This window comes from Seriola aureovittata, chromosome 11, assembly GCF_021018895.1.
Source record: "Seriola aureovittata isolate HTS-2021-v1 ecotype China chromosome 11, ASM2101889v1, whole genome shotgun sequence".
Classification (NCBI taxonomy): domain Eukaryota; kingdom Metazoa; phylum Chordata; class Actinopteri; order Carangiformes; family Carangidae; genus Seriola; species Seriola aureovittata.
The window spans coordinates 28,303,290-28,330,023 of NC_079374.1; the positions used below are offsets into that span (position 1 = coordinate 28,303,290).

Sequence of the window (26,734 nt, forward strand, 5' to 3'; positions counted from 1 at the left end):
AACTTACTGGTAGAATGAACGGTTCTCAAGACTTTTTGTCAAATTTAGCAAATATCTCATGGTCCGCCAGCTGTCTCATCTGTGTATGTGCTGAGAGATAATCCTGTGTTCATACACAGCCAAGTATCTGGAAATGTACAACAAAGTGGCTCAGACTGCATTAAAAGTGGTTTCTCATGGAACAGATAATGCTTCCATTTTATTAAATGTTTATATTCGCCTTGATTCTGACTTTCACCTTACATAGATCTATAGTGTCACTGTTTTATGTTTATCATTTTCCTGATGGAGCTCGGTGAATAGCTTTGATTTGGCTAACTTTGGTTTACTTACCTTTTGTCTGTTTTGTACAGAGCCTGGATAACAACACCATCAATGAGGCCATTGAAGACACCACTGTTGGGATCTATGTTGTCAAAGAACATGCTTCAAGTGATGAAGTGGAGGACATTGGCATTGTTCTTGAAGGCATCAAGGTGATGCAAGATCTTGATAATGTAGCATTAGCTGTTGCTATGCTGTTCGGACTGATGTATGTGCTCAACCTGAGCTACCCTGCTGACCTCCGCTACACTTTCGAGGTTATCCAAAAGATTTGGATGGAACTGGATGGTTGTATTTCTACGCTGAAGTTACTGTATGTGATTTGAAAAGTTTTATGGAAGAATACGGTAAATTTTTTCAATGAAATCAGTTTTGATTTTTGTATTTGCACACAACACAAAACTGATGTCTATAATGCATTTGGCTGGCTTTAACAAATCAAGTTACATTTAGAGACCTAACCTGGGTTGTAAGGAAATAATACAATTGCCTTTAATTTACATAATACATTTAAATAATATTAGCATTAACAAATCAAGTTCGTTATATTTGAAAATCAGTTATCCTGAACATGATAAAATGGCTTTCATACTACTTAATTAATTAGTGTTGCAGTAGCTTAAAAAAAATAAGTTAACTCAACTTGATTATTTCAAATACCTGAACATGATTGAAATATTTTGGTTTAACAAGTAATAATTCATTGAGAAAAACAAGGAAATTTTGTCAGTTATCCACATTCTTATCATGTGGGACCGATGTACACATTAAAGTCAAGTAAATCCAAAGGATTCTTTTTTTCAGTGAGGTGTCCCTCAAAAAGCCATTTGAAGCTGCACGATTGGCCAAAGTAACCTCACAATGATGGTTTCAAACCCAAATTTGTCTCCACAACCATAGCAAGAAATGTATACACACAGGTACATGCCCTTACAGAAGTTGATCTGCAACAAAGCTATACCACTATATCCCCATACAGACAGTGGCAACAGAGCCAATAATTCCCTCTTACCATGTTAAGACATTTATTTTGAAGGTTAATAAAAATCGTGTAGATGGTGTTTGTGTGTATCTGTCATATATCTGTCATTATATGTGTGTGTGTGTGTGTGTGTGTGTTTTTTTGAGTGTAGTGGTAGAGCTGCCCATCACAACCTTCAGTAAGGTTCTTTTTACCTGGTTGAAACTCTTATTTTGAAGGTGAATATCAAAAAAGTAAAAGGTTGTTCGTGTGTGTCTGTCAATGTGCTTGGATGTATTGTTGTGTGTGGCAGTAGAGCTGTCTACCATAGAGCCTCCGAAAAACCCTGTGTTCCCAGGTTGAGACACTTGTACAGTTAATATCCTTATGGTGGTTATGGTCTTTGTGTATCTTTCAATATATGTATGTGTGTGGTGTTGGGAACTGCGAAAGCTTAACCTTCAAACAGCTCTTTGAGGTTGTCAGGACCGGCCAAAATGATCTCACAACCACACATCAACATGCACACACAAGTACACGCAAATACACCATGTTGATTTACTTTGTTGCTCTCACACCTGAGTTCAAAGGCTAAGAATTATTGAGTCTAATTAGCCAATCAGAATCAGCTTTGTCCATTTCTGCCGAGTAACACCTGCTGAGTAGTACCTACTGAGACACTGGTCGCCACTGGTGACTGTGACACACACAATCCATAGGCAGCCAACAGCTTTTAAAATGAAACTTGTGTTTGAAAATGGGATAACTACTGGTCTTATTGAAAAGATCACTACCTCACCACAATGCTAAAATGGTTGAAAAAGTAGCTCATATTATTGAAGTACAGTGCTTTGAAAAATTAGATGCCAAAATTATGATTTTTATAAGGTGAATATCCACAGGTGGAGATGTTTTATGTGTCTGTCAATATATGTGTGTACATATATGTGTACAAAAATGGGTTCTTAACAAAACAATCATAGAAAGACATGAACACACACACTGAATTAGACAGCACTGATTTGCCTTATAAATGCTCTCTTGAGAGTAATAACGGTAAGAGTTAATGAGTCTAATTAGCCAATAAGAATCAGCTTTGTCCATTTCTCACAGAGGGTACTCTCATCATTTTTAGGCTCACTATTCAAATTCTGTAAGTCTCTGTGCTTAGGTAGACACTTTCTATGAAACAGCACACATTTGTCTACAACCTAGGAAGCCATGATGTGTGAAGACTGAAATATATGGCCAGCAGGACGAGTTACACTGAATTTTTTCACTGGAGTTCTAGAGCTTCTCCCACAATGATGTCAGCCAAAATCTGAAATGGTCTCAAAATGACACAAAACGTAAACTGCGATTTTGCGTAAACCATAATAGTTGTCAAGATACTGATTCAACCCAAAAGAGTCTCAAGTCTTGTGACCTGTTTAACATTTCAACCATTTTTGTACATTGAAGTACGACGCAGCAATAGAGCTCCAAAGTTTTGAAGACGTCTCCCCAGTCATTCTCTATGGGAATTTTTTCGTCACCATGGTTACTCAAATCGCTTAGAAAAGTCATAGCACACCATTCCCATTTGAGCCGCATGCAATGATATATATATATATATATTGTCTGAGTTTTCTCAAAGCTGCGGCACTAGCTATGTGCCGAAATGCCGATACAGAAAATGAATAAGATGAACTACAAAAAGGCATTTCCTGCTGAAAACGCATGTGAATGCTGAAAGCTGAATGAGATTGCTGAAGCAATGCTGAAGAAGCTGAAGGAAAAGCTGAAGTAGCTGAAGCAACTGAAGCAATTCTGAAGTAGCTTAAGGTATAGCTGACGATTAAAAGTAGAACTTTTAAGCTGGACGTTTAATGTCCTGATATGGTTGTAAAAGGCCTGAGTTGTTGATGGAAGGTGTAACAAACAGCAAAAAACTGTACAAAATATACAAAATGTAAAAATCTAGAAAAACAGTTAGCTGAAAGAGAAATGGCCTAAATAAACAAAGAAAGAAGAAATTAGATTAGATTACGGATACAATGCTAAAATAGTTGAAAAAGCAGCTCATATTAACTGATCAACAGTCAGAGATGTTAGATGTTAACCTGGAGATGCTGAAGTCCATTAGTTGCAAAAGCTGAGAACTGAAACATGTAGTAACCAGTTGAAAGCCAAATTATTTACTGCAAAAGGTGAAGTGGGAATAAAATGCCTTAAAAATTTGAAGAAGTAATCATTTGTATTAGTAAAAGAAAGATGGACAGTATCATAAACAGTAGAAACTTTAATTTAATATATCAATAAGCTGAATAATCACTTAATAGCTGAAAGTCTTGTGAACAGTGTAAAGTTTGAAGGAAGTCTGTATCTGAAAGTATGCTTGAGTAGTTGAATTTCAAAGACGGTGAAGTTTTGAAGGATTTGAACATCGTCTCAGACGTACACAGAGTAATAAGGGTGACTTGGGTGGCTTCCTGGTGGAGTAAAGTCCTGTCTGGCTATGTTGCTTCCGCTGTTATCTCCATTTATAAAAAGCTTAATGTGGGAGCTATTTGGTGTTATTTAGTTTAGTTTTTAGATTTCATTATTCTATTTTGATTTTAATTATGATTAAATTGCTGTTAGTATTCTGTTAGTTTATCATTTTTGTAGTTTGTGTGTTTTGTTGTTATTTGTTTCATTTGGGCACGGTAGGGAGGCACTGTAGGTTATATAGGTAAGCGCACGGTAGGGACCAGCATGCACCTGGGTGGGCAAATGGTTTTTTACCGGAGCGGGAGATGCACAGGAATTTTTCTTTGTTCTGTGTTTGCTTGTTATCCGATTAAATAAATCACGTTTTTTGTTGAAAATTGAAAGTCGTTTGGACCTTATGCTTTCTCTGTAATGGGTGAGGTTTGGACCCAAAAGCAGCACCGACTAGGACCGATGATTGGTAATGACTTTTATTGTTATTAGATGCAGGTAAATAAACACAGTTCAATTCAAAAGGGGAATGGCAGTCTTTGAGGGGCTTGGGGAAAATCCGAGGGCCCAGAATAAAGCTGTGGATGAGGCAGCCGTACCTGGCAGAGGGTAGGTCGGAACCAGGCAGAGGACCAAAAAACCAGCAGGTGAGTAACCCAGGAACACTCACGATGGTCGAGATGAGGACTCTGTCCCAGCGATGATCAATGAGGAAACGAGGAGAACTCACACGCTGCAGCAGTGGAGGTGGAGGACTCAGAGCAGCCCCGAGAACAGGCAGACAAAGACCAGGAAGAGGCAAGGCAGAATCGTGGTCAAAAACAGAAGGGCTGAAGTCATTACCAGGGCAGAGACGAGGCAGGTAGGTCGGGAGCAGGCAGGGTCGGAACCGGGAGATCAGATGAAGAGTAAACGCTGGAAAGTCTTTCATGGGAACAAAGAACAATCTGGCAGTGAGTGTGGAGGAGAGTGGAGCTTTTAACCAGGCTTGATTGCTGAAGAGCTGCAGCTGAGTGAACAGGTGAATGAAGTGACTGACGAGGTGGGTGTGGCTGGCAGATGGGGTGAGCAAGGGAGTGATGAGTGGAAAACAACTGAAGGCAGGTATGTATGGAGAACAAACCATGACATTCTCCCATCCGTGTACACCACAACCCACGGTGCAAATGTGGCCTTTTGAGTTTTTTATGATTTAAAGTTTGATTAGAAACTTTTCGTTGCTCTTTGTGGACAAATGGCCACTACACTTAATATTTCAAAATTTATAAATAATACAAAAAGTTGAATACATCCGGTTTCTGTAGGACAAAGTATGAAGGAGTAGTAAGAGACCGTAAAAAGGCAGAAATATAAGAATAATTACTAGAAAATGCATTTCCTGCTGAAAATGCATATTACTGCTGAGAGCTGAATGAGCTTGCTGAAGCAATGAGTGAATTTCCCAGTTGTAGGATTAATAAAGTTAATCTAATCAATGCTGAAGAAGGTGAAGCAATGGCTGAAGATTAAAAACAGAAATTGTAAGCTGGAGGCTGAATGGTATAAAATGTTTGAAAAAGACCTGAATTGTTTACGAAAAGTTTAACAAACAGCACAAAACTTGACAAAAATTTACAAAATTTACAAAACAGAAAAACAGCAGTTTACTAAGTTTTCTAAATATAAAACTTGAGAAGCTGAAGTCCATAAACTGCAAAAGCTGAGAACTGAAACATGTTGTTGAAACAGTTGAAAGCCAAGTTATTTACTGGAAAAGCTGGAAGTAGGAATAAAGTGCCTTAAAAAGTGAAGAAGTAATGATAATAATAATAATAACAATAACTTGGATTTTTATAGCGCCTTTCAAGGTACCCAAGGCTGCTTTACAGGGAGATCATGAAGGGATTTGAAGGTGAGGGAGAGGATTTTGTATTGGATGCGGGCTTTGACCGGAAGGCAGTGAAGCTGGATGAGGGTGGGGGTGATGTGCTGCCAAGACTTGGTGCGGGTGAGAACCCTGGCAGCTGAGTTTTGAACATACTGGAGCCTGTCCATGTCCAGGGTTTTGCTGGAAACCCCGAACAGGACTCCATTGCAGTAATCAGTAATAACGGGTGGTGACAAAGGCGTGGATGAGGGTCTCTGTGACAGAGTCAGAGAGTGATGGCTGGAGTCGAGAGATATTTTTGAGGTGGAAGAGAGCAGATTTGGTGATGATGAAAGATGAACTGCATCCTAAACATTAGAAACTTAAATTTGAGATATCGTATGTGTATCCCTTCCTTGCACTTAGAAGCTGCCATGGTAACAATGCTGTCCGTCTAAGAGAGTGAGTCTGGCTGTTGAAGACACAGAGCTCATACAAATCTATGGGAGGAAGGGGTCAGCGAACCTCAGAAACTCCTGCCTTTGAATACAAAATGGTACATAATATCAGCAAAATTATCATATGATCAGCCCTACAAGACTCTCCTGAACACCTCCATATGGTTTTGATGTTTGTACAGCCAAAAATGTAGAAATAGGAGCGATTTACAATAAAGGGTCGGTTATAGTTCTCTCCTGAAATCCACTCCTGAATTTGTATTGCAGTCTATGGGACAGTTGGACTGGGGAGTACCACCCATCAGTTTGAGGCTGACAGTTTAAATTCTTTAACTCTCTGTGCTAAGGTAGTCACTTTATATGAAACAGGACAATGTCTACTAATGAGGAAGAAATTATGTGTCAATATGTGGCCGTAAGGCCGAAGAAATATATTAATATTAAAAATATTAACATAAAAAATAACTTTAAAATTAATTAAAGTCCTTGGGGGCACCAGCCTAAACTAATAGGCAAAATAGCCAATATTGTTTCAGTCTCAAATTATTACTATTAATCTGGAACTCTGATTAATAATTACCTTAATTATTATAACCAAATTACCATATAAACAGTAAGTTGTGTTGAAGGATTGGAATTCTACTAAGTAGAGGTTGGCAATATTCAAGCGACATTGTGTGAAATGTGCAACATTAAACACACCAGTAGTTATACTTAAAGACATTTATTTACAATGGAACAGGGTAAAAACACGTCTAATCTAGTATATACAGTTGTGTGTGTGTGTGTGTGTGTGTGTGTGTGTGTGTGTGGGGACACAGATAAAGGCAAGATGGCCGACTCAAAGTGATCACTGTGACCACATGACCTGAACAAAGAAGACTACCCAAGATGACGCTAAACAAAGAAACTACTCAAAATGGCCGCTGAGACCACCTAGTTTGTGGGGGAGGGAAGGTGTGAGTTTCTTTGTTTGCCAAGATCATGTAAACTAAAGTTACCAGGTTAGAGGGAGGAGATGTGAACATACAAGTACATGATTAACTGAAGACTGACCACAACAGCAAACAAGACATCAACATGTACATTAATAAAGTTAAGACTTCTACTGCTTAGATGTGCTGTGCTATGCTGTGCTAGGAGAGCTTAGGCCCAGCCAGTTAACATTACCCAGTCCTTGGAACAAAACAAAGAGGTCCTTTCCAGTGTTGTTGTTAAGTCCAATTATATCCTTTGCTCTCCTCACAAAAAAATCGTAAAAAGCTTAATATATCAAAAATTATAAATAATACAAAAGTTGAATGCATCCGATAATCTACAGAAAAAGCCAAACGTTTTGATAGTTGAACGGTTTCTGTAGGACAAAGTATGGATGAGTAGTTAGAGATCATTGTAATGGCAGGAGTGCACCAAGGAGTGGCGCTGTGGGACTGTGGCGTCAGTGTGTGTTCGGTAATGTTAAGCTGACGAAGTGTGTTAATAAAAAGTTACAGAGATAACAGCACGTTGTTGTTCTTGAGTTATAGTAATAGAGACCAACAATACAATCATAAAAGGCGGAAGTATAAGAATAATAATAAAGATGAATAACAATAGTGCCTCAGCATTCACACTTTTGTTAAATATAAAGATTTGAAGAACACGAGTGTGAATGCTTAGGCCTTCACAATAATAAAGAGAAACTGCTTTATGTAGCAATCGTACCAATAAATGGAATTGAAATTTTTCGACCTGACAACATATAGTGGGATTGCTTCATTCAACAATGGGATCACCAATAATAAACGTGTAGCGTTAAAGCCATAATTTAGAATTGACTCTTGTTTAAATGGGGAACCAGTCCCCTGAGAGGACAACAATTAATTACTTCATTGATAAATTTATCTACATGTACTCATACCAGAAGCCATGACTTCTCGATTCAATGGATCTCCAGTCTCTACGTCAAAAGAATACAACAGGACAACAGCTGGGTGTAAATAAAGGAGTTTATTAGCTAAACTACTATCTACAGAGTAAATGCAAGGTGTAATAATCATAAAGATGAAAATAATAATGAAATGAGGAGGTGTGATGAGTTAGCAATGATGGGAGAGAATATGTTATGGCTATACACTATGGGTATACAGCTAATGATACTACATCTACAAATGAGATTTGATGATTAAATATTACTATATTTCGACATCAACCCAGTCATGAGCAGAGTGTTAAGACCGGCCTACTGTGAGTTGCGCTGTAGCTGAGAACCCTCGGCTGGAACCCAGGGTGGTGTGGTTGCCACAGTAACCCTGGAGACGCGGGATCTAGGTGGATTCTCCTGGAGGCCGTATCCCGTTATCACTGTGACGGATTCTGCTGGTGTCGCAGCGATTTAGCTCTGGTGTCTCGGGCACTCTTGGTTTCTGGTTGGCTTCTCTGCAGGCGGTCGTGCAGATGTGTTATCTGCCGGCGTCTCTTGTGGGCTGATGCGAAATAAACTCTAATGCTCTTCACTTTGGCTGGATAACTTTAGAGTAGACTGGCGTTGACCAGGTGACTCTAAAGTTGTCAAAATCTTCAAAAAGGAAAACTTGATGATGATTAAAAGTTACAAAATTACTCTGAGGTACTTCTGTTGTTTTGGTTCAGTTAGTCTTGACTTGGCTTATAAAAATAAAAGATTACATGTCTAGACAAAAATAATGTTACTTGGAGCCTGTGGCAAAGAAAGAATAAAGGACGCGAAAAGTGCAAAATGGCTAAGAGCCATGAGTTTGTGGCTAGCAACTTAGAGCTAAGAGTTTACATGGCTACAGAGCCTGGCTTTGAGCCGGGACTCTGAACTTTGAGCAAAGTCCTCAGCTTCTAGTTTTCTGCAGTTTTTCTAGCTTCAGCTTTTCAGCCTCTAGCTTTTAGCTTCGTTTCTCCGGCATCTCGCCTCTAGCATCTTAGATGCCTTTGGCATCTCTCAGTTTCTTCTTTCTGAGCATCTAGCAATGTGTGAAATGATCACGACTGTTTTATCCCCTGGGTAAAGAGTATTGATTTTGTATTACACCCTTCAAACTTGGAATTAAATAATACAAGCGGTTAACTGATCAAACAACAATATAAACATTTCCTAAAGCTAATAGTCTATAAATGTGGATAACAGCAGTTCTTTGACTGTAATAATGATAATATGGACATTCTGGATGTCATGTAGTGTGTGTTACCTTGTGTGAAGGATGCTGACAGTCTGGTCACATGAAGGACATTGTCCTAAAGTCTACATGTTACATTTCAAACATTCTATAGGATAGAAGTTTGGGATTGAACTATTACATAGAAACATCTCATGAGTTACAGAACAGTAAGATATTTAATTTTACATTCTCCCTTAGATCTGTGTCTGTGAAGAGTGTTCTGCTGGTCACTACCCAGGATTGGAATGTGGGTTGTAGTTTATGACTCTTATCTAGAAAGGGACAGAGGAAGGGAGGTTGGTGTGTGTGTGTGTGTCCATGTATGTGATAATCAGTTCTTTTATTATTACTTGTCCTATTTAAGAAACAATCAAATATCCTTAGACAGAGTCTTATTGTTACAAACAGGAGATTTTGCTTAGTTGATTGGTTGATCCTCTGTAGCTGACCCTTTGACCTTTGGTCTGGTTCTGTGTCTCTCTGGGATGCTAGAAGCATGGACTGTTTGTGAGAGAGGGGTCCTTTGTCTCTGTGACTCTTCCCACCATCAAACTATCAAATTGATAGGAAACAAAGTGTCCATTATGGGTCCGTAACTCTGCATGTCCTTACAATGAACTTCCTTAATGGCTTGTGACTAATGCCGGGCCAGGTATGTACGCTACAAACGGAACGTTTGTTTTTTGACCTGACAACAACATAGAGTGGGATTGCTTCATTCAGCAATCTCACCCATAAAGAGAAACTGACAACAACATATAGTGGGATTGATTAATTCAGCAATCCCACCAATAATATAGATTTGAATAAGATTATAGAAGAATAATATATGCCTTAAATGCTATTGCACAAAATTATGTGCCTGTAATGCATGATAGTAGAGAAATTTGTCCTGTTTCATAGAATGTATCTACCTAAGCACAGAGACAGCAGGCACATTCAAAATTTGTCCAGGAATTTTCTAGTTCATCTTAATTATCTTCTGTATTGAAATCTCCATGGTAACTAGTCCCGCAGACAATTTTGTTAAGAACCCATTTTTGTACACATATATGTAAACACATATATTGACAGAAACACAAACCATCTCCACCTATGGTTATTAACCTTATAAAAAATCATAATTTTGGCATGTCATTTTTCAAAGCACTGTAATTGAATTAATATGAGCTGCTTTTTCAACCAATTTAGCATTGTGGTGAGGTGATATTTTCAATAGGACTTGTAGCTTTCCCTCAGATATCCCATTTTTGAACACAAGTTTCATCTTAAAAGCTGTTGTCTGCCTAGGGAGACAAAAGGGATTTTGTGTGCGGGCTTCCCTCTTCCCCCTGGTGGCCACAGTCGCCAGTGGCAGCCAGTGTCTCAGCAGGTTCTAGTCAGCAGGTGTTACTGTACAGAAATGGGAAAAGCTGATTCTGATGGCTAATTAGACTAATTCATTCTTAGCCTTTTAACTCATGTATGAGAGCAACTCCAAGGTTAGTTTAGCATGGTGTGTTTGCGTGGACTTCTGTGTGTGTGTTGATTCTCAGGTCATTTTGGCTGGTCCTGACAACTTCAAAGAGCTGTTTGAAGGTTAAGCTTTCGCAGTTCCCAACACCATGCACACATACATTGAAAAGAACACAAACACCATCACTCCTAGTGGATACTGTGGAACTGTATGTGTCTCAACCTGTTGACACAAGCTTTTTGGAGGCGCTATGGTAGACAGCTCTACTGCCACACATAACAATACACACACACACATTGACAGACACACACGAACACCATTTTACTTTTTTGACATTCATCTTCAAAATAAGAGTCTCAAACAGATATATATAGAACTTACTTGAGGTTATGTTGATCATCCCTACCGCCACACACCCACACACATACACACACACACACACACACTCATATATATTGACAGAAACACACAAACAGCATCTCCACGATTTTGAATAACCTTCAAAATAAGAGTGTTAACATAGTAAAAGGGAATTATTGGCTCTGTTGTACAAAACTTTATGCAATATATATACCGCCAAACACAGAAGCACGGACACTTTCAAAATAAGAGTCTCAAAAATGGTATGAGGTAAGGCATGTAAATGTAGTGTTGTGCCAGTTCACACTTAAAAAGAACTAGTTCAAAGTTCAGTTCTTGCAGATGAAAATGAACTAGTTCAGGTTCATTTTTTAAAATAAATAGGCCGCTATTCTTTTTCAGTAGAACGTCCTTCTACCCCTCCATCACTAGCAAATCATTGGCACTCCCAAACTAAATTAATTATTGTACACCACTGAAAAAATCACAGACATGAGTTATAGATATATAAATATAATCTGTCTGAGTCTTCACTTGTTTGTTCATAAAACTGTTTCAAGTGCTCAAACAAAATGGCTTCAGCAGTAGTACATGCATCTGTACCATCTGTACCGCCAGTACCATCCATGCTGGGTCGTATCTATAGAGAACATGAGTCACAGCCATTCGTGTTGGCCTGGGTACTGTCTTCATTATGTTAGCAGCTGAGCGGGGAGGCCATTCTTGGACATAACCCTAACCCTTCCTATAGTTGGCTGTGGGGTTCTTCCAGCGGTGGGTTATGCTGTTCCTTCTGGTGCATGCTCTCAGTTAAGCTCATCTTCAAATTCACTATCATAGTCAGACTTTGTTTTTACATTATCCTGATATTCTGAGACATTCTTCTCTTTCCCTTCACCACCTGTCTCACTGTCTGCTTAAAGTTCCTCAAAGGCCCTCTGAACAGTGTGCCTTTTGCTCATATTGCTGGTGGAGGATTGTAGATGAAATGACCTATAAACTGCGATCAAGAGTTATTTATCTGTTTTGTCCCTCCGCCAATGTGCCGGTGCAGGGGTACAGTGTTTAGATGTCTAGAATGTTTTGATAACATGGTGCAGGTTTACACACTACGGACAGTAAAAAGCATGGTGAAAGGGAGCAGACAGCTTCTCTGTGCTTGGATTGTAACATTGTGCTCTCTATCCGTGTGTGTGTGTGTGTGTGTGTGTGTGTGTGTGTGTGTGTGTGGTTGGGTTCTTGAGTGAGTGAGTGTGTCTTTGTCTGTGCATGCATGTTTTTCTGTGTCTGTGTGTCTATTTGTCTGTATGCGGGTCAAAATGACCCGGACATCATATGAGGGACATAATGTGACATATGTGCCCCATATGTGGGGCTATAATAGCATGTATACTCAATGATCATTTTATCTTTTACACATTCTTCACAGAGAATAAGCTAAGGCCATGAAGTTTCAGGTTGAAAATGATTTTTCTTGTATCGTTTTTCTTTCGATTAAAATATAAAACGGGTCAACTTGACCCTAACACCACACAAGGGTTGAACTAAATCTGGTCACCAATTTGACTGTTTGAGGTTCCACAGAAACCCTCTAAATAGGTTATTTAAAACCAACCATAGACGAGTACTTATTTATCAAATTGAGATTCTGAAAGTTTCACTCAATGCAAGTTTATTTGCAACAAATAATGTATACAAACAAACTGTGATCTGTTCCGGTAACAGTTCACTCCAGCACAGTATAGGAGCCCCTTACGTGTGCTTCAGATCACACCAGTCAAGCAGTCAGATGACCAAGCCAAAGTGTCATTGTTACTAAACTGAGAGGTTTGGCATCAATAGTATTATGTTTTCAAAACTTTGCTCATCCTGGTTCACTTAAAGTATCTCAGGAGAGCCACTCATTTATCACATAACTTAGTTTTAACTAATTCAAACAAACTTAACCAAACTTTACTGTTGATGTGTCCATTGTTTAGCCATCACCAGAAGACCTGGCTGCCCTCTGGTGTCTGAGGCATTAGGCCTCAACTGACACCAACACAGATCAGCTGCTTCCAGAAATGGAACCTCCATATGTCACATATGCTTAGTCAGCAACTGTCACATAATTGTCATTTCAAATTATACATGCACAAGCGATTTTTCTTCTTTTCTATACACACTGTGTCTTATGAGTATATTATGAGTATATTATAGTATATTATAGGTGATAACATATTGTACTATTATCTCCTATCTCCTACCTGCCAACTAAGGATATCAGACTGTGTGAGTGTGACCAGATGCACATTGCCTGCCAATGTCTAGCCATGATCTAAGAGCTCAGATTTAGTATCCCTCCAGTATTGTTGGGTTTTCTACTTAGTTTCCTGTTTTCCCAAAGGTTTTCCTATTTTTACACACTCACAGACCCTTTCCTCATCATCTAAAAACATACATGATATGACACATTGAGAATGAGGTTATATAGTTATAGGTTATCATCAATACAGAATACAAAAAACATCATAGTACAATTTCTCAGCAGAAGCCATTTACATCTACAACCACTGCATTTTTATCCCATAGTCGATGCTCCATGTGCCAAAGCTTTCTATCAGTTCTCTTTTTTAAGATCACATGGTCCAAAATCTAAACTCTGAAGAAGCTGGATGTGAAAGGGTTTTAGTTGCTAAAGAAAATAAAAGATTTAAATTGATACAAATAAACAGTAATAACACACTTACATGGTTCATCACTTTTCTCTTTGCTTGTAGGATGTTCCCCTTTGGGCTGAAAGAAGGCTCTGAAGAAGTGGTTGAAAAACATGTGTCTTTCTAAATGAGGGAAAGGCCGCGGTTAAGAGCAGCACAGCAGTTACAGACGTTCAGCAAGGAGAAATTATCCTGCTGAGCAGGATGTAACAAAATGTCGATACTCAGTTGTCTCTGCAATAACCCAGCTTCCATTATCTTGAGTTTGTGTCGTTTGGCAGAGTCAGCTGGAATCCTCAGCTGAAAGCATCTAGCTGCTCTCAATTAAATCCACAGCAGAGCTCTATGATGACAGAGGCCTGCTGTGAACCAGCCTCCATGTGAGCCTTTTGTTGCTGGGCCATTGGCTGAGAGCACATAGACCTCCATTCTGTCCTAATGCACACACAGACAGTTACAATAGAAAAGAGAGCAGTCAATCTCTGCTGCAATGTTCTTTATTGTACATAACTATAATAGAAGAAAATGAGGTAAAACCAGCTACCTGTGTTTCTTATAGTTTCATGAAGCCACATTTGTCAGCAGTGATTAATTTTCAGAACACACTAATTTAGTTTCAATATTAAATCGTGTTAATTAATGTTAGAAGGCTCTAGGGCACCTTATAATAACTCAACAGTTATTTCTTGAGATAAAAACCTAAAGCCCATTTCAGTGAAGGAAAAGTCTTTAAATTTTCATGTTCTTTTTATAAACAGTTTGTTAAACCCTCTCTTCCCTTTTTTAAAATCACATTGCCTCATGTTTCTACATTTCACACATCTTTCTCACTCTGCTCACTCCAACCACGGTCAGGGAAATATGTTGAAATCTGTTATCGCTAGAACGCACTGATAGCACAGTTTCGACACTGCTGAAGTGAATTACAGTGTCTCTGCACCATGAACACAGTGACATCTTTCATAATGTCCATCTGGATAATCTGGACAAACCAGCTGTTTTTACAGAGACAAATTGGTTCCAATGAGGATTGTTCAAAATGAGAAGCACATTTTCTGGAAAGTCACACTGCTGTGGAGTTCTCCTTTTTCTTTTTAATGTTATTTTTCAAAGCTGAGAGCACCACAAATGAAATTTCACTCACCTCCATGGTGACAGGGTTGAGGCAGAAACCTCAGATCTCTCCAAAGATGCTCAAATTAAAGAGAAATTATCTGCATGGGTAAACCAGTAAGTGAGACAATATGTTTTTATGGTCCTTGTTGTGGCTTTATTGTATTGTTTTTTTTTGGTTTTATTTTGTGTTTTTTGAGAGAGACTCAAAAAACTCAGCACTCTCTTTGCAGCTATTCATCACCGCTTTCACTCTCTGACCTTTTTCCACAAAGACATGAGGATGCATAGTTTCACACTAGCGATATCTGCTCTATGAGGAAGTCCATACTGCAGGTTCAAGGTCCTTTGGGGTGTGTGCGGCTCTCCTCAGGACATTCTACGACTCTGTGGTGGCCTCAGCCATCTACTGTGCTGTGGTCAGCTGGAGAGAGGGCAGCACTGACAGGGATAGGCAGAGGCTCAACAAACTGATCCGGAAAGCGAGCTCTGTCCTCTGCATGACACTGTAGGGTCTCTGAGTTGCTTCTTCAGCAGCAGACTTTTACATCCTCGCTGTAAGAAGGAGAGGTTCCGCAGGTCCTTCATTCCAGCAGCTGTCAGACTCCACAACTCCTGCTCTTTCTGACCATGTGCAAACTTGCACTTTTTCATGTACATATCGTGTGTATTGTGTATATTGTATTTATTAGTGTATATTTGGTGTATTTTTGATGTATATTTCCATAGATGTTTATTCTATAGATGTGTAGCGGACACTGGTGGACGCCAGTGACCGGACACCAGATTTGTGGTATGGACACTGGGGTGCTCTGGAGGATATGGGGAGCCTCCCATGTCCACTTTCCCATCATCAGACCATCACTTGGATGGAAAACAGGGACGAAATGAGTTCCCCTCACCAATAGACTAGCTTTTTGGGCTTTTTTTTATGCCTTTATTTGATAGTATAGTGGAAAGAGACAGGAAACGGGGAGGCAGAGAGAGGGGGAATGACATGCAGCGAAAGGCCGTCCGATGCGGGATTCGAACCGGGGCCAACTGCAGCGAGGACTGTAGCCTCTACACATGGGGCGCCTGCTTAGACCACTACGCTACACGACGCCCCTAGACTACCTTTTAAAGATACCATCGGAATTTATGGCTAGCTCATCGAACTCATTTTGAACCAACACTCCTGCAACAAATGGGAGACAAACACAACTCTCCCCCACAGACTGACACTGAATTCATGTTTCATCCCTGACACTCATCTGGGATTGATAGGAGGGTGCCACCTCTTATCAAATAACATGAAAAGGAACATTTAGCCCATCAAGGTGCTAAACCACCAGGATTCACACTCCTGACTCATTTTCTCTCACAAGAGAAAACAACACTCTCACCTTTAACACCCTTTCTTACCCAAAGGGGGGTCTCATGAGGAACCACAGACCCCCGCTATAAAACCATCCTAAATTCCAAACCGGATTGATGAACTATTCCACATTTATAAAGCATGATTGAAATGTCATTGAACCAAACGTCCTATCACCAGGTAATTCATGCAGTATTACTTGGAAAGATTTCAATTAAGTATGATCCAAAGTTCATTTCTGTAGCCCACATGGAGGCTGAGATAGGTTTTATTAGTTCTAAGGTAAATATCCACCATGTTACAATACTGCCATCTAAGGACCACTCTGGACCCCTTTTTCCCTTAGGGAATTAAGGAATAGACAAACTTAATACATCACTCTGACATTAGTGTTTTGTATTGTAACTTAGCTATATATTTGTGTGGCTACAAATTGTTATCCTTTCATTGATCCATGTATTCTATGTGTGCTGTTAAACATGATGATATTATTAGTTATCTTGTATATTCCAAACTTTAGCTAGGTAGTTGATATAGGCCGTTGTCAAAATGAATGGGTCATGGTGGGAGTAGAATATGCAACACTTGCGCGTAAAACCAAATTAAACAAATTAACTTAAGGTTTTATTTCTCTCTTTCTTTATTGAAACAAAGAAAGAGAAGGAAGACCAAAGGGGTGGCGACAACTGTCAAGCCCCCCCCAGCTACACACACCCCACACACACCCCACATCTCTTCTTGTACATTCTTCTTTTACAATTCTTCTTCTTACAACTTTTCTTACGTCTCGTTTCGAGCACTAGCTCACGTTCGTTTCTAGCTTAAACTTTACTTGTTACTTTGGTACCAACCTCGTGTTCTTTGTCCTAAATTTTCTTACACTTTTGTGCGTGATTTTTGTTTTACTATTTCAACAAGCCAAGCCTTCCAAATTGAATCACACACAGGTGTGTATAAGTAATTTTGTCGTTTTTCTTTTTTTGACAAAATCCAACTTTTGTCTAGAAGATTTTGAAGGTTTTGCGTCGTTTGGCCAACACCAACTCCTTCCAACTTATCTGGCAAATTAAATTAAATACTAGCGTTTATTCCGCCGTCAACCTCCGGCCCTCCGGCTACACGCCACACTAGGACCGGCTAACCAGATCTCCAGCCAGGATCTCAACAGCGCTCCGCTACTCAAAGTAGGCAACTCTATCCTTTGCTCCGAACTGGGTTGATGTCGGAATAATACTAATCCCGATTTAATAATTCCCCAACGTTACGAATAAATGCTATACACATATCTAAATCCATTCTCTTTCACCATCGCCCAAATCACTGCTAGTTAGCTAAAGAGCTAAAGTCGACCTTCAGAGCAGAGGTAGAGAAGCTTCAGAGTGAAGTGGTGGATGTAACTAACTCAGAGGAATGATGGAAGAGGAATAAATTATGCTGTTTAAATAGAAATTTGTTGTTTCTGTTCATCAGATAACAGAAAAATGAATGAAGAGGCTGACGACCTGATCTACAGTATGTGCTTCAATGTGATGGGACAATGAAGCACTTCAGATAACTGACACAATTAGACAAATACTGGAGTCTTACAAGAATCCTATACACAGCGTGGTGTGTAAAACATGTCAGGACTGGTTATTTTCTCAGGATAACTGTTTGACGGATGTTAGTTAGTGAGACTTTAATCTATAAGTACAAAACAACAGCACGAAACAGGTAAAACAACATGAAAACAAGACACAGAGCACATGACAGCAACATGTCTAACAACATGTGGACAAGGAGAAGAGTTCCTCAGAGAGTCTTCCTGTTCAGGCTGCAGGTACCTGCACCTCAGAGCCCAGAGGGTGGGACAGTGGCGTGGTGTTTAAGTTGGTGTGTGATATCCTGGGCTACTCCATCTGCAGTGTGTAAGATGGACTTACAATGGAGTTCTGAGAGGTTGGCTGTGGGGAGACCTGTTATGGCAGCAGTATTATTAGTTATGTGCTGGAGTGTGGCCCATTATTGTACAGGGCAAACAACAGCAGCAGCAGAGCTCGATGGGTTGAACAGTGCTTTGAAACAGTTGGAGAGTTCTAGTTAATGGACTGCATGATAGTCTTTGATGACTTTTTGTCCTTTGTGTGCTGCTCAGTGTGAGTCTGAGATATTTGAAGCTGTCAGTCCTTTCAGCTGTTTCATTACTAATTAGGATGAGCTGCTTAATGAAGGACAGCTGATGTCTGATCAAGTACAGACAGTCGATGTCTGATGAAGGCCAACAGATTTTGCAGAGAGTGAAATCTTTCGCCAGGCATGTGTGAGGCCAGAGCAATAAATTTACATGGAGGTGATACTGTGACCTCAGTTCACATTTTGACTGAAAAATCAACAGATCTTAGGCTGATGATTGTAAAGCAGTGAGTGTTCAGGACTGTCTGCTCTGAGGATTTTTTCATGGTTACACCCAAAACATGGTTCTCAGAGATTCTATTGCAGATTTGAAAGTTGTTTTGTTTTTTTTTTGCTTGTCTTTATATTGTGTTTGTCTTTAACTGGTGTGATTTTCTATATTGTTCCTCTGCTCAGTGAATCCCATGTAGTTGCACTATAGCAACTGGAATTTATAAGTTTTAAAAGCTTTGTCATAAATGTTTCTTAAACTTGGGACTAAAAATCAGTGCAGTTTCTTTCCTCTGAAATGTGAACCACATGTTCAATATGAACTTGTTCTCAGTGAAGGCATGTGATCGTGCAACAGAGTGAGGACAGAGAGAAACTCTGCTGCTGGCTGTTTGTACTCATTACAGCCACAGTAGAGAAAAGCTGATTAATGAAAACAATAGTCATTTTTACATCAGACAGCAGCTGCTAGTACAGCAGATAAATTAAACCCAACCCACTGGTTCAGGTGGCAGCAAGGCCTCTAATCTGCTCTGAGATGAAGGAGAATAAAGAACCACACACGGAACGTTCCCTCTGATTAATGAGAATTAAACTGCAGTAATGTGAAATCTCTCCTCAGCATTAATTAAACATGAATTAGTCACATCAAAAGAAAGTCACATTAAAAATGATCTTATGCTGTGAAACAAGAGAGGCTTGTATGGATCATGGTTTAATAGGTTTTTCTCCTCCATTACTGCTCGAGCTGCAGAGAGAAGTGATCTCATGTTGCAGCAGGTGACAGTCACCAGTTATTTTATAACACACTGTATAGTTATATTAGAAAGAGACCAGAGCTGACAGAGCTTCACTTCCTTCTCTTCTGCCACACACAACAGCATTAAAAAGTTGCCACAATAAGCTAAAAACGGCTAACAGCTATCTTGCTTGCCTTAGCTGAAGCTAAATTTACTTGCATTTTCATTCCTAGCTCTTATCCATCATTAAGAATACTAATTATGTGCCAGCCTAGCTCAACAGAGTAGCAGAAACTGCCATCTCATCTTCTGACTCATCCGTCTGGCGAGTTACATTTGCAATCAGTCTTCCATCTAAAGCACTGACAGTTTTTGGAGAAGTGAGTTCTAGAATGGGACTATGGACAGCAAAGGTGGTGTCAATGAAATTATCATCAGCTCCGGAGTCTATGTTGGGCTCTGCGGGGATGGAAGACTGCTCCCACATAAGCGCTGCTTTGAGCTGCGTGAGTTGAAAAGGAGATGGGAATAGGGGACTGTGTTCGGCTGACAAGAGCTCCTCCTGCATCTGTCAGGCTCAAGACACGAAGGTTGAACCCAAAAGCATGACCAGAGAGGCAGTTAACAATCAGGCAGTTTATTGATCAAAATCAATGAATCCTGACAACAGCGTTCCAAAAAAAACTGGCAAGCCCAAAGGAAACAGGCGAGGAATCAAATGGGGGAGAAACGGAGAGACGTCGTCAGGTAGGCAGGGTCGAAACACAGAGAGGCAGAATCAGGCAACGGTACCGACAGGGAACAGGCAGATCTCAGGAAACTGTCATGGTTTGCTATGGCAGACACTTTTTGTTAGTTTTGTTTTGGACTTTCTCACTTCCTGTTTTATTTTGTAATAAGGTTTCCTTGTGTGTCTCAGTGTTTTGCTTCCTGTCTTGGTCTTGTTTGTGTGGTTATTGTTTGCCCCGCTCTATATAGACTTTGTGCTCCCCTTTGTCTGTGTCGGTTCGTCTCTTGTTCTCTAGGTATGTCCTTGATCTGTTCATGTCTGCTTAATCCTCAATCTGTTCACGTAGTCTGTTCATGTCTGGTTTGTTTTTGGTCTGTTCACGTTACCTGTTCATGTTTGCCTGTCGTCATCCCCTGTGGTTCCCTGTGCTAGTTTTGTAAGTTCTTGTGTTAAATAAACCTGTCTGCACCATCCCCAATGTGTTGGCTGCATTTGGGTCCTACTTACCAATAACCCTGACAGAAACAGGTAACAGAAACGGTCTCTCTCCAAATGACAGTCAGGAAAACACTGGTAAGTAACTTACTGGGGAAGAAAACAAACTGGCAAAGTGCAAGGGGACACACAGGGCATAAATACTGTTGGGAATAACGAGACACAGGTGAAACACATTAGGGAGAAGGCAGGTAATCACACGGGAGGAAGTAAAGACACAAGAGGGAAACTACCAAAGTAAAACAGGAAATGACAAGACAGACATAAAACACTAAGGCCTGGGGACCGTTGTGACAGCATCTGGTGAGCATAGGCTTTTGGCAGTTGAGAACAGGAGGATAGTACATGGCTGGCTTGACCACAGTAGATACAGAGACCCTCCCTAAATACTTTTCTCATTTCGGTACTGAATTGCTGGTAGGTTAGCACAAATTGTGAATTCCTCTCCCACACGGCAGTAGCCCACTTCATTAGAAACACAGGTGGTTGGTTTTTGTGAAAACACTAGGGAGCATTGCAGAAGGAACCGTGCCCAAGCACCCAACTCACCGTTGTAGCATTCTGGGGTAGGAATGTGGGGTTCACGGTGGAGGGGAGCAGGGACAGCCTGGGCAGAGGGAGAAAGGGCTGTGACACTCAACTTCTTTTAGGGCATGTACATGTGTGTATACATGTCTTGCTATGATTGTGTGGGACAAATTTGGGTTTTAAATCATCAGTTTGAGGTTATTTTGGACAGTCTTGACAGCCTCAAATGGCTTTTTGAGGGACACCTGCAGTGACTGGGGTTAATGTCAGAAGTCCCTATAACATGAAGGAAACTGAAAGTAACGTCCGTTGCACAGATTGAAATGTGAGGAGTGAAGTACACGCACCAAGCAGCAGGCACATTCAAAATTTCTCCAGGAATTTTTTAGTTATTACATTATTATCCCCGCATGAGCCACTTTTGGCAGGACTCAATCTTACACCTGGCACCAAGCAGCACAAAACGCAAGTGTCTTTGTTAGTTTCAAAATGAAAGTTTTCCTTTTCCCATCCAGCGACCACATTGCTTAACTGGCAAAAAGATTTGCACTGTGGTCTGAAGTCAGTGGCACAGTATTTCACTGTTATTTTAAGGAGTATTATCAAGCTAGTAGTATGCGCCTACATAGGCGGGTCCACAGAGCACAGCTGAAAATGAGCGTCAGATGTTTGGATCAGTCAGGTGAATATCAGAATACAGCCTCAAAAGGTTGGAGCATTATTTGTGGCATATTGTGTGTTGCACAACTTTAATAGACACCATGAAACATGAGGCTCTGCAGAGAAGTGTTCATTTTTATACGTTAAATCACTTAAATTTGTCCACAGTTCCATGATGAACTGAAAATGTATTCATTTTTCTCCACATATGGGCCTGTGCGTTTTGACCATTGGACCCAGGGTCTAAATTTAGTTCCGGGGGAATTTGATCAACCCCCAGTCCCTAGTTGAGGGGTAGTACTTTCCAAAACGTTCAGGAACTTTGGGGGGTTTGGTCTGCAGTGCTGAACATAAACCTTTAAACATACACATATTGCATTCCTCTCACCACATGAAATGAGCTCAGGAACCCAAAAGTGGCCCAGTGAATGATGGAGGAGACAAAGGAGGTCCTCAAAAGGGGACAGAGGGAAAACAACTCCTCAGGCTCTCATATATAGGGTGGTCAACCTAAAAAAGAGATATACTTATATATACACAGCCATTTGAAAACTACAGTAAAAGTAACACATTTACACAGAAATTAAAGTTACACACAAATTATGAAATAGTCATCACCTCAGTAAACAATAAATGAATTGAAAGATTACAATAAATTCAATGGCAAATATAGCAAATTAAACTAATTATTTCCTATAGGTTTACTTGTATTTTGTGCTAAAATTCAAAGTATCTCATCTGTATTTACAATACAGCTTGATTCTGCATCTCTACTTACAGCTCATTGGTCCATGTGAATGTTTACTGTTGCTATGGCAACAAGAGACTACTGATGTTAGCAGCTCTTAGCTAGCTTAGCTAAATCATCTGAACAATAATAACCCATAATATCACAATTCGGCATATTTAAACAAAATCAACCACAACTACCAACATTCACAGCCCTTCAACTCTGGGCTAATATGCTGTCACAAGTAGGACTATGCAGTTAATTAGGTCACATCATTCAATGTAAAAACGTTTTCTACTTTGTTTTGGACATGTCTCAAAAATGTAGCCTAGCCAGCCGCAGGCTAACGTTACTTACCGTGTACACCTCCACTCGCCCGTCTCCCGGCGCGGCAGCACCTGCTGGGGTGGTGACCCCGGCACCAGATAGGTCCGTCAATTTAGAACATTTAGCAGCCGCCACCTCCAGAGACTTCAGCTTTTTAAGTCGCAGTTTTTCAGCGCCACCCGGGTGTTTCTTCCGCTTATCCATCTTCAGCTCAGCAGCAGCCCGTCCCACGACTCCCGCCCATGCCATGAGGTCCCGCCCCACCCTGGTTTGTGTTGTGATTGACAGCACTGTCAGGGCTCTCTGAGCCTGTCAGCCCATGATTGATTGACAATGACAAACAATAGACCAATAATATGTGTCGATGCTGTCAACACACTGCTAGCCTTCTGTAGCCAATTGGCCGGCCCAATTGGAGGAAAAAAACAAAACAAAATAACATAGCGGACCGGACCGGCCCACATTGGGTCAACGGCCCACCGGGACGATGCCTGGTATGCCAGATGGCCAGTCCACCCCTGCACATCATCTCAGAGAAACCAGTGTGCCAGAGCCACCCGAGATGATTCATTTAAAAAAAAAAAAAACATCACTTCACATGCCACTAAGTTGTAAAGTTGTAATACCGTTTTTAATATTTTCATAATGAAAATTTGACGTGCTGATATTTTGAGCACTACATCAAACTGAAAGTGGTGTTTCACAGGCAAAGCTTCTCAGAGAGAAGGGATTCCAGAGCCACCCCAAAAATTTCAGAGAAAGAAAACATCATCTCCTGCACCATGTGAGTAAAATTAAAACATTGATAGTTTTCATACTGTTACATTCATCTTAAAGGTAACATAAAATTTTATCACTATACTGCACAGCAAAATGAAAATCATGTTTTCTACAGAGACAAATCATCTCAAAGAAATAGTCTCCCAGTGCCACCCAAGAAGTCTCACAGAAATATTCAATCACCTCCCACCCCACAACGTAAGACACGGACGAATGTTTTAATTCCATAGTGGTGTATTCATATTGAATTTCTAACATACTGATGTGGACAATAGAGTAAAGCTAACCAAGTCTGTCTTCCCAAACAGCACAAATACCAGAGCCTTGGTCTATGGACCTTTTCATGACTCCAAAAGCCCAAAACAAGATTTCAGAGCACTCACCCACTCCCTCACGTAAGTATTAGGACATTGTTGTGGTTTAAAATGAGATTTTATTTAACTTTTATTTATTTGCACACCTTTTCATTTGAATTTGACATTGACATTGCTGTATACATTACAGACAAATCACTCATTGTGAAAACTAATATTTACTGGCTGTGGACATTGGGAAGGCCCTTTTCAACCCCAGCTTTTCTGGAAATTTTGCTATACTCAGTATTGCTTAAAATATGAGTATTTTAAAACTTCTAGATGCATATAACAGGATGAAAAATTTCATCAATATTACTCACGTGGTGGAGTCAGCTCTGATGGTTCTGAAATTCGTATGCCTTTTTTTTTTTTTTTTGGTGGCTCTGGCTGGCTGGTTCTCGGTAAGGATGCGTCTGTTTAAGAAACATAATTCTGGGTTATTTACACTGTTAAGTCATCATAAATTAATGATTTGACAATTTATACAATTATTACTAACATGAAGGATTTGATTTATCCTTTTTATTTGCAGCTCCCTGCGAGTAAGTCCCTTCCTCATCAGTGGGAAGATCTGAAAATATAAGCTGACATTCAGACGAGTACAGACGCCTATTCAAATAGTACTGATGGCTTTGAAAGTAACATATGCACAGAGAAAAAGCATGAAAAGCAAGAAAGCAAGAAATTCTGCAAGATCAAGAGAGTCATTAAGACCAGGGACAGGGCAACACAGTAGCCTTGAGAGAAACTTACTTGGGACAAAATCTTTAAATTGTAGCTTTTTTCTTGCTCTTTTCTCCATCGGTATCACCTGACAAATAAAATTGTAATTATTTATCCAAAAACATTACCATAAATTTGCAACTATAAAATTGTATTAATAAAGTTACCCATAAATCATCTCTGGCAGCTCTGGCAGGTGCATCGCACACAAAAGCCTTAATTTTGACCTGGTGCAAGCTGCCTTGATGAAGGATACCATTTTGGTGGAGAGCCTTGATTTCCTTAACCACGTCCTGCACATAGTCCTCGACTGTGTTGGGCTTTTTTGTCGCACAAAATAGTGCAACCAGGAATGGTTCTGAATTTTGAATTGATGCCAATGTGGGCCAAAATTACAATTTTGAAGACTTGAAAAGAGGAACCCCATCTACATTTAAAATTACTTAAATATCTCCTTTAAAATTTGGGCTCTGAGTAGTGTGTTGCAAGATGCCAGTCTCTAAACCAAAATACACATACTTTCCATTGCCCCTTTCTTCACAAGTAACTGTGCGTGGGGTGGAAAGTAGGTTGCGGGCATCTTTGGGGAGGTGAGACCCATGTTTCCTTAGAACATCCAGAAGTGAATTTAAACTTTGATGTGTTTGTTTGGTCTCTGTGGCCCAATGAGCCAAGTCTTTAGCTAAATTCGGTGCTTCTTCTTCTGAATCAAATTCTGCAGCAACAAGCTGTGGTTCAGAGTCACTAGAATCCGGATACTCAACATATCCAAAGTCTGCCCCATCATCATAAGTAAAGTCCTCTTCTGCAGAAACACCCACATCCTCATCTGTTGGCAAGACAGTATGTGTAGACCCCTCTATTGGAGATGAGTCAGTTAGTGCATGTGCAGAAGTGTCAGAACCCTCATTTGTCGATATGTCAGTTCCCTCATGTGCAAAAGATCCCTCCTGTCCATCATCAGTTGTGTCAGCTGTGGCTAATGCATCAATTTTTGCCTTTCGTGCCCTCCATTCACGTAAATAATTGGAATCCATTGAGTTGAGATTAGAGTAAATTCACTTCCAAATTGAACAAATCACGTGTTAAATCTGTAAAACTTACCTTTTTTGCTGTGAACCTTCTCGTCAATTCTCAAAACCTGTAAAAACAAGTATTAAAATAAATATGATCAACAAGGAAAGGGTGAATGTAAAAGTTTTGATAAATATTGTCATGTAAGTGTAGTATTCAGGGACTCTTTTGTGTATGTTTATATGCGCACTGATTTGGGTTTCACATGTTACGCAGGACCGTTATAAAAAGGAGTTTCGGGCGAGAGAGAGTGGGGAGGGGGGTACTTAAGTGTGAGTCAGAGCAGTAGGAAAAGAAAGAGTCTCAACAGGTAGTAGTAGTAATGTTGAGCTGTCAGTTATTTGAGTATATAGTGCATAAATACAATTTCTGTCATTTTAAGTGGAGACACTCAAGTTCAAGTGTGTTAACTCAAGTGTTTTTACCTGCATACAGTATTTTAGTAAAATGTACTTTAACCCACTGAGGTCTAAAGATTTTTCTGGTATTTTCCTCTTGCCTGGTCTCATTGGCCCTCATTTATCAAACGAACGTATGGCAGAAAACTGTGCGTAAAACCATTTCCACGCAAGCTTCGGCATTTATCAATTTGGACGTGAGCGGAAGCTACGATCAGATCTCACGTCAGGTCTGAGCTCGTGTATGCAAATCTGAGTCTGGATTTGCGGTGCAGCACAGCAAAATCTGTCTGAGTCTGAAAATAATTATTAAACAAACCTCAGCATAAACAGTTACATATTTAGAACAGATCAAAACGGATTCTTAAAACGAATAAAACAAGATAAAAAAAAATTTGAATTTAAAAAAAGCCCATGTTTTTTTACTGATACCACTTTTTTGTACAATAAAATAATATGATAAAATAGCCTAAACATGACATCTAATTATTGCAGATTGCTGGGTTTCCAAATTTGGTTGGAGCAATTGATTGCACTCATGTGCGGCTGAAGGCATCATCCATGAATGGTTACGCATTCATCAATCGCAAAAACTATCACTCTATAAATG

The 26,734-nt window shown here is 39.9% G+C and overlaps 1 long non-coding RNA gene across 1 annotated transcript; it reads right to left on the minus strand.

Annotated features, from left to right (window-relative positions):
- Positions 1–23,992: 23,992 nt before the first annotated feature.
- On the minus strand, positions 23,993–26,161 carry LOC130177854 (uncharacterized). The gene is made up of 4 exons (XR_008829079.1): positions 25,757–26,161; positions 24,683–24,740; positions 24,429–24,500; positions 23,993–24,342 (listed from the first exon to the last, which is right to left on the minus strand). It is a non-coding gene; the product is annotated as an uncharacterized LOC130177854 (long non-coding RNA).
- Between the last annotated feature and the right edge of the window lie 573 nt (positions 26,162–26,734).